The sequence below is a fragment of the Triturus cristatus genome, chromosome 2_2 (assembly GCF_964204655.1).
Source record: "Triturus cristatus chromosome 2_2, aTriCri1.1, whole genome shotgun sequence".
In the NCBI taxonomy this organism is placed as follows: Eukaryota; Metazoa; Chordata; class Amphibia; order Caudata; family Salamandridae; genus Triturus; species Triturus cristatus.
In genome coordinates, this window is record NC_140582.1 from 796,524,070 (window position 1) to 796,531,009 (window position 6,940).

Genomic DNA, 6,940 nt, shown 5'->3' on the forward strand with positions numbered 1-6,940 from the left:
GTGCAAAATCAACGCATCCTCTCTGTTGGGATAAAACGTAAGAGAATAACTCAACTTGTCAATTCTAACTGGAGTAAAAGCCTTTGTTACCAGGCTGGAAGGAACCCCCCCAACCCTACCTTGCCCACTGCCACCGAAATTTGCCTGTTCCCCCAACCACTGTAAAGTGTATAATTACCCCCACATTTCGCACATTCATGTGTATATTTGCATTGATTCCTTGGGCAACAACGTTTGGTAAAGCCCCAGCAAGCCCCCCGATTTGTTTCGTACCCCGACCCCTGTCACCGGCTCCCACCTAGGAGGGCCAACCCAGAAAGGGCTGATATTGTACCGCTAAACCACTCGACGTATGTAATGCAGGAGGCTGTATTTGTGGATACATTCACTGGTCCCATGGCTCATTGACTACCTCTCCACATGTTTTTTCCAATTTTAGCACCATCCTTTCCCTGAACTCCTCATCTTAATGCAACCATGCAAACCCATGAAAATCCATGTCCGTTTTCCTAATGGTGTCCATATATTTAAGTACGACACAAATCTCTCTGGAAACTTATCAAAGTAGACGCTTGCATGGAGCAAGAATTTTAACGTCCACATGTCAATTGTTGTAGTTACCCTAGGTCTCCTAACGAACTCCCACACTTACTCCTTTCACCCATTCTTTCGATTGCACTTCCCTGTGCAACAGTTTGTAGACACTGAAATACAGAAGTGTGCAGTTCCTTCAACACTGGTAAAGTACTAGTAGTGTGTCAAGTCAGTGGAATACTCTCCAATAGGAGCAAGTGCCCTCACACACCCGAAAGGTGTCATGCTTCAGCATCTAGCCATGCTCCTCGTTGGGCCGGCGCTGCAATGTCCGACAGGCACCCGTGAAGTGGCTCTTTGCCAGAGATCTTTTAATTTAACCGTTTTATGAAATGTGGATATGTGAGGTGTGTGTAGTGTGGTGAAAGTGACTTAAAATAAGTCTAGTGATACTCGGTCTGAGTACATTTTACTAGTGAAGCTCACTACCCTAATTAAAAATAGTAGTGCTGGTATGGGATAAAATGGTCCGAAGGAGCAATCGTGATTAATTTATAAAATGTGAGGTCAACATGTTTCTTGCCTACCATAGCCCATAAGGGTCTGTTGGCATTTCACCAGGACCAGAAAAAAGGTAACCTACACTACTGTGTAACTAATTCAAAGATGTGTTTTGGGAATCCTAGTAATCAGCGCAGCGCAGCCACCCGCGAGGATGCGCTGTGTTGCACGACAGGGAGGGAGCAGGAGAGTGACATATTTTCAAAGATATGGCTCTCTCCCCCCCCTTTCCCTTGCACCGGCGCTGATTATGGCTGCCATGCGCCACACACACACCTTAGCGCCATTGCGCTAGGGTATATGTGTGAGTCCAGCATAGGTTTTATACAGGAAGGATAACCTTCCTGTATAAAATACTATGCCTGGACACAAGGGAAAGCTTTTCCCGCTTTGTATGCGTGCTGCACAGTGCAGCACGCATGCAAAGTAGGAAAAGGAAGGAGAAATGAAAGCATTTCTCCTTCTATGCGCCTAGTTTAAAAGGGCGCAGTTTTCTCACGCTAAGCACAAGCCACTGTGTTTACTAAATTGGATTTAGCGTGAGAAACCTTGAGTGGTTGCATAAGAACACCCAGGCACCATCCTTGGCAAGCCCCCATGGCGCAAAGTAATGCAAAGCAGCACTGTGCGCTGCTTCGCATTACTTTTACGTTATTTCCAGTGCTAAACAAGTTTAGCGATGGAAAGTAAATTAGGAAAAAAAGATTTTACACCATTTTGCATCAATTTTGTGACTCAAACATGGTGCAACAGCTTAGTAAATCTCCCCCATTGTGTGTAAGAAAACTTTGTAAATAAAGAGTTATGAGATAGGAAAAACAAAGGCAGGGTCACCCTTTCCACCACCTTGAAAATAAGCTACGGCATTATGTGACAAATAGAATTTACAGTGAGAAATATTGTTGTAGATGCTGTCTACAAACTTTACTGAGTACTTTTAGAGTCATTTATCATAATTACTTTTGAAAAACTGCTTTCAGTTCTCCAACAGTAAATGGAAGGGGGCCTCAGTAGTTTCAATAGTCTCAGTAGTTTTTCCAGGGAGTGGTTTAGTTTGGTAACAGAACAGTTCAAGGCACTGTCGGACGCTTCTATACTCAAGAATATCTGGGAGAATTATTTCAGATCAATAAATAGAGGCCCCTAGCTCATGGAAGTCGATTCACCAAAATGCCAGGGGTAGTGGAATTAATATCATGTGCCCTGTGACTCACTGCCACATCACAGGAAGTGACAAAGTGACATCACTTGATCCTAATGGCTTCTTAGCAAATGACATCACATGACTTTTGACTCTGATGTCAAGAAGTGACATCAACAGGCATCGAAACACAGAACATTACAGAAGGTGACATTGTAAAACAAATACTATGCTAAATGAAAGAAAACATTTTAAAATTTAATTGGAGCACCTGCAAACACCCTAAAATAAACTCTATTAAATATCAGTAACCCAAATCATATAAAGCTGTTAACACATAATGCCAGGATAAAAAGATAACATTGGATATTAAACTCCAAAATGAATATGCAAAGATGTTGATAAACACTGCTCCAGTTTGTAAAATATCCATGCCAGATAGCAACAGCAGTCAGGACAAATCTATTTGAGAAAATAGTGCTCGGAGGCTGTAATTGAAGCCTACCAAGCAACAACACACGTAACAGGGGGTATCGCCATGGGAGGTTACAAAATGACCAAATAAGCGTGTCCTGAAGGTAGGAGACGTCCCCCTGCGCACAGCTCAAAGCCCCTGAGAACAGGGGTTAGTGAGGTTTCAACACTCAGTGTTCATAAGTTTAGAAAGAATGAGATACAGCAAACTTTGGTTGGATGTTTCAGTCGATATTTAGTGAATCATATCAGTGAATAATCATCCATTTGAATCCAAATGTTAATCATTACAGAGATTGGCCCAATGCATTTCGGTCCCGAACGGACCTTCGTCAGGGGACGTATCTATAAAGTATAATAAAACGCAAGAGTCAGGAAGTCAACTGACGAGAATATAGCTGTCATTACATTAATAAGTTGAAGGTGATGAGGTGTTCAAATGTGTGGCTTAATAGTATTAATCAAACATGCACGGTGAAAAATAACAAAGCGTCTGTGGGTCAAAACTGTGAGGTCCGGTTAGTCCATAGATATAACGGTGTGAAAAACTAAACCGAATGTAACGACGTGATCGGGTGAAATCATAAGTCGTAATGGGTGAAGGAGTGACTCTATGGAATGTAATCGTGATCGTGAGTTTGTTAATGGTGGTCGGTACAAACAAGATTCTAAACAAAAAGAAAAAGAAAAAATCGTGTGCAAACGGGCTGTGCCGGTTCGAGTGTACTAGATGAAAGCTGTGGTGCTCGAGCACAAAATATACCAGTGCGCTGCTGCGTTAAGAATAACGTGGTTTAGAAATAAAATATAACGGCTGAAATAAGGAGGTGAAGAAAAACTTACGAAACGCGGTGCGCTTCCATGGTGCTCCGGCTATCTCGCGGTTAACATTAAAGCGAACGCAGAAACGCGCTTCCGAGGTGATTTTAGTAACATGCCAAATAAATAAAGACAGAGGACTACTCTAGACGGATAGGTGCGGGCGCCATATTGAGATGACGGAAATAACAGAAAAGTAAACACAACAGTGTGCTTGAGGTGATGATGAATGTAGTTGAATAAAAACGATGAGAGAGAAATAAAAGTAGAACGGTGAAGAGAGATAAAAAAGGATGGGTAGATGAGTAAACAATGAAAATGGGATGAAAACAGTTAAGACTGGAATAACAGGGTCTAAAACAATAGAATAACATAAGAAGCTGAGGTGAAGAGATCACAGGTAACACAAGAATTCCATGCGGTCATTGAGTCCATTCGGTTTCATTGAGTTCAACAGTTTGATCCAATGATTTTCCCTGCGGAAAAGCAGATTGTGGATGTCTCTTCCTTCTTTGGGTTCCACAGTTTCAAGTACCATGAATTTAAGTTGACTGATGTTGTGATGAAATTCAGTAAAGTGTGCGGCTATGGTGGATTTTGTGTTGTTGGTACGGATGTTGCTCTTATGTTCTAGAATCCTAGTCGTCACTTTTCTTTCAGTTTTGCCAACATACACAAATCCACAAGGACATTTGAGAAGGTAGATAACGTTCATGGTGTTGCATGTAGCATTAACTTTAAGGTTGATTTTGTGACCCTTCATAGGATGGTTGATGTAGGGTTAGTCCATAGATATAACGGTGTGAAAAACTAAACCGAATGTAACGACGTGATCGGGTGAAATCATAAGTCGTAATGGGTGAAGGAGTGACTCTATGGAATGTAATCGTGATCGTGAGTTTGTTAATGTTGGTCGGTACAAACAAGATTCTAAACAAAAAGAAAAAGAAAAAATCGTGTGCAAACGGGCTGTGCCGGTTCGAGTGTACTAGATGAAAGCTGTGGTGCTCGAGCACAAAATATACCAGTGCGCTGCTGCGTTAAGAATAACGTGGTTTAGAAATAAAATATAACGGCTGAAATAAGGAGATGAAGAAAAACTTACGAAACGCGGCGCGCTTCCATGGTGCTCCGGCTATCTCGCGGTTAACATTAACGCGAACGCAGAAACGCGCTTCCGAGGTGATTTTAGTAACGTGCCAAATAAATAAAGAAAGAGGACTACTCTAGACGGATAGGTGCGGGCGCCATATTGAGATGACGGAAATAACAGAGAAAAGTAAACACAACAGTGTGCTTGAGGTGATGATGAATGTAGTTGAATAAAAACGATGAGAGAGAAATAAAAGTAGACCCTAGATGACAACAACCTGGTTATCAACATTTCCTCTTACTCATTGAACTCCATGGAACTTAAAACCCTACAAAAAGGTACATCCTTTGTACCCACCTGCCATACCAACACCTTGGAATTGGAAATCAGTTTTTTCAAACTGATGCGCAACCTACGACTTCAAAATTTCTTTGAAAATGTTACTCAAATTGATGAACTTCAGAAAAGTGATTTCTTAAAAGGTCTCAAATCACCCAGTACCTACATGGCTCCCGTTAGCCACAAAAGCTTGGACACTTTTGAGACATTGGTGAAAAAGGACCTACAATCGTTACCTTTCACTAAGAAATCTAAACATCGATACCTTTCGGTCAAAGAATACAACATCCTCCTAAAACTAGCCAACAACCCCAATATAACATGTCAGAACGCCGACAAGGGAGGAGCACTAGTTATCATGGATACGGAGTTCTATACACAACAAGTACTAAATCACGTATCTGACACCGACACATACATGAAGTTAACTCACAACCCCACAGAACAATTCACATCTATTCTCCAAGAAATTCTACTGAAAGCTCTCAATGATGGCGTGATTCCAGAGAAGGCATACAAATTTGTGTTGAAAAGCCATCCCCGGTCACCTTCCTTATACATGCTACCAAAGATACATAAGAACATCGAAAAACCTCCTTTTCGACCTATCGTTTCCACCAGAGGTAGTTTATACGAACCCATCGGAAAACTGTTGGATAGATACCTACAACCTTTTGTATTAAACATGAGTAGCTATGTCAAAGACACCACAGACTTCATCAACAAAATTAATACCATCACCTTGGATGACAACAACGAATACTGGCTATGCACTGTCGATGTGACATCTCTGTACACTTCCATTCCACACGATGTAGGCATCTCCGCCATCGAACACACGCTTGTACATTCAAACTTGGATCCTCAACTACAATTGTTTCTTTTAGAACTACTATACTACACCCTTTATCATAGCTACTTCAAATGGCAAGACCAATGGTATTTAGAGCTCACTGGTACATCGATGGGTAATTGTGCCGCACCGGCATATGCCAATATCTTCATGGAAAAATTCGAAACTGAAAATATACTGAATAACAACACATGGCAAAATCATGTCATCATTTTTCTCAGATACATTGACGATATCTTTTTCATTTGGAAAGGAGCACATTCTGAACTCATGTCAGCACTCAACACCTTGAACACCATCAACGAAAGAATTCAATTCACCTTCGAAATGCAAGAGTATTCTGCCACATTTCTCGACGTTAAAATCAGTCGTATTCACAACAAGCTAGAAACTCCTATACACAGCAAAAAAACTGACCGTAACAACCTGTTACACTTCAACAGCTTTCATCAATCAGCACTCAAAAACCACCTACCATATTCACAACTACTACGTGTAAAACGGATTGTCTCACAGCCCGACACTTGCACCCAAGAAATGGAAAAGATGCTCAACAAGTTTTCCCAAAGAGGATATCCACAACAAGTTTTAACACAAGCCACACAACGTTGTTCCACAATCTCCAGAAATCAACTCTTAACCAAATCGGTCAAACCCACCAGCCAACGAGCAGTTGTGGTATCAAAATTTTCCACCATGAGCAATCATTACAAAAGATTAATTCTAAAGCATTGGCCAATACTGACCATAGAACCGGATTTTAGAGGGCTATTCAAAGACAAACCCATTTTTGCATTCAGAAGAGGTAAAAATCTCAAAGAAATCCTCACTCAACCCATCGACATATCCTCATCTACGACATACAAAGGAACCAGACCCTGCTACAATTGTAGCAACTGCAACAACGTGATTACCGGTCCCTTCATCAACCATCCTATGAAGGGTCACAAAATCAACCTTAAAGTTAATGCTACATGCAACACCATGAATGTTATCTACCTTCTCAAATGTCCTTGTGGATTTGTGTATGTTGGCAAAACTGAAAGAAAAGTGACGACTAGGATTCTAGAACATAAGAGCAACATCCGTACCAACAACACAAAATCCACCATAGCCGCACACTTTA